Source organism: Sinohyriopsis cumingii, chromosome 7 (genome assembly GCF_028554795.1).
Source record: "Sinohyriopsis cumingii isolate HCF-2022 chromosome 7, ASM2855479v2, whole genome shotgun sequence".
Classification (NCBI taxonomy): Eukaryota; Metazoa; Mollusca; class Bivalvia; order Unionida; family Unionidae; genus Sinohyriopsis; species Sinohyriopsis cumingii.
The window spans coordinates 72,006,900-72,009,759 of record NC_142967.1 but is presented as its reverse complement, the minus strand read 5'-3'; positions in this window follow the sequence as shown (position 1 = coordinate 72,009,759).

Here is a 2,860-nt window from a genome sequence, read left to right as displayed (position 1 = left end):
GTCGAATTTAATTTATTTAGCTGTGTCTAGAGTTAGAAAAATATCTCAGTTGAGACGAATTATTTTAGATTCGCTGATATAATAAAGAAAAAAATATCCAGTTACAAACAATTTGATAAAAAAAATAATTACAAATTTGACCTAGATGTTGAGTGTGTAATATCGCTGAAACAACGGCAAAATAATCATTGCTCTGGTTGTATTTGTATAATGTTATGGAAATATCGAAAAAATGATTCAAGACAATTTACCGTTGACAGGAAAGATATTAATTACGGTCATACACGAGAAAATGTCACATTGGCGTGCTTGGAGTGTAATAGACGTATCACCGGATCGATTTAGGTGGTAATTGAGTATCTGCGGGAACTATTTGAAATTCTTCACGGGTAAAACCGCGTTGAGGAGCAAGTGAATCAAGTACATAAATTGCCGGTCTACCGGTTGATCTTGTCACGGTGGATATTTTATGTGCTGTAATACTCCAAATAGGATCCGTCGCTCCTTTTCTACCACCTTCACATTCACCTGGTTTATATAAATATCTCACGATGATACTGCTCAGCACCGGCTGTGTTGAAAAATCGCGCCGTTTTATCTGTATAATTTTTTTTTAATCGCGATGGCCGGTCTCATATTTATTGCTCGTGTTGGTTCGCTATTTATTGCTGATATTACATCTGGTAATCTTTCGACCCACTCGTATGATCTTGAATCCTGAATAAATTCCCTTGCGTACTGATATCCAAATAATCTCTCAGCGAGTGTTTTATTAAATCGCTCAACAAGTGCCTGATCGCGATGAATTCCAGTGTGTCCTCGCCGTATTTTGTTTCATCAAAAATGATACCGCACCTAAAAATTCTCTACCAGGATCAACCTGGAGTAAATTTGGCCATTTTAAAGGTCCTCGTTGATAAATTTTATTAAATGCATCCGCGACGTCAACGGCAGTTTTTGTTGTTAGCAGTTCTGCTTCATTATATCGCTTGCAATATCAACTACCGTCAACATGTACTTGTATGTTTTGAGACCAATAATATCGTGCGGCAAAAATATAATATCGGCTTGATGAACTTCTTTAGGGACACTAACGTCAAAATGCGCAAACGGGATTTGTTTCGGCGGTGGTAAATAAATTTGCCATACTGCTTGTTTGGATAACCACGATGCAGCAGTGGGAATATTTACTTGAGCAGCTTTAGCAAGTTTATTAATTGCCGCTTTACCTTTCCAAAACCCAGCCGGAGAATAATAAATCGATTCCATAATATTAATTACCAGCACCAAGCGCTAATTTGCCTTTCATAACTGATTTTATCAAGCAACTAGCTAATCTTTCTCTGATAGATTTACCAGGAACAGAATTTAGTCTATGAATCAATTTTACATCCGCGAGGTGCCTTTGTTGTAGATTGTTGCTTCGATAAGCAATATCATGAACGTAACATGCTCTGTCTATGGCATTTACGGGATCTTCATTTAATTTTGGCTTATCTTGATCGTCAAGTCTAATATCAAGTCGGGTTCCAGGGCCGCAATAATTATATCCTGGAAGATGTTTTTCTCCAGATTACTTAGCCCAAAAAACACCAGGTAATTTTGCTAATTGCGCTGCAACATCACCGCCCTTTTTTCCCTTTTTTTTAATTGATTTTATTTTGGTCGGATATGCTTGTTGACTAGATGAAATAAATCTAAATTTCTTTGTGACACATTTTGCACATGTACCTGTCGCGGCCGATCTATTATTGCGCGTAACAACCGTAGTTAGGCCTGTTGTCTGAGTACGCGAGCGACATTTCACACAATATAAATCCATGGTATAATTATATCATGGATGTAATTGATTTTTCCGCTACAAAAAAACAGGAACCAGTTAAACATCATGCGGCGTTGCCAAATTCTATCAGAATGATAATAATAGGTCCATCTGGTAGTGGAAAAACACAGTCATTGCTTAATTTGATAATGAGATGGCTAAAGAGGGATAAATTATATTTAGTTGCACCATCCGTTGATGATCAGCGATGTTATCACGTACTAAAAGATTTTAATGAAAATGCGTCACTGTTAAATGAAAACGGTGATATTATTGAATTTGTTACTGATGTTAATGATGCACCATCAGTTGATGATCTTGACGGGAGTATTATTCATTTAGTTGTGTACGATGACGTGATGTTAGACAAACAATCAAATCCTGCAAGGATATTTTCTCGAGGCAGACATAAAAATACTGACGTTATTTATGTAACTCAACGGTATACACAAATTCCAAAAGTAATTAGAGATAATTGCAACATTTTAGCTGTTTTTAACGGCGTTGACACGCACACGCTGAGGAATATTCACCAAACTTGGTGTTCTGGAGACATGGATCTTATTAAATTTAAAAACTTATTTAGTCGTGTTCAGTTGACTCCACATGGATTTATAACGATAAATTTGCATGACCCACGAACACGATATCGAGTTGGTCTTGACAAAATATTTTTACCATGTAGAGCAGCAACAAGGGTTCATCTCAGGTATATTTTCAGATTTGTTTTGCTGCTGCTTAAATATTTGATCCCATATGGAAGCCTCTATTTTAGAAAATTAAGCTTTTTCTTAACAATTTCTTCGTGGAAGCCTTCCTTGGTATGAAATAAAAAATTTCAATTAGAGACTGTTCAGCCTCCCTGCTGCTGACCTGCTATTAAAACCCACAGCAGAGCTTCAGTAATGGGTGCATTATTTGGCTAGAAAAGAACTTTAATAACTAAACGCAGTCGGACCCCAAGGTGATCTTAACGTTGACCTTCCTCCACGGCGGGTTGTGAAAGAAGAAAAACATAGTGAACATACTATGCGCTTT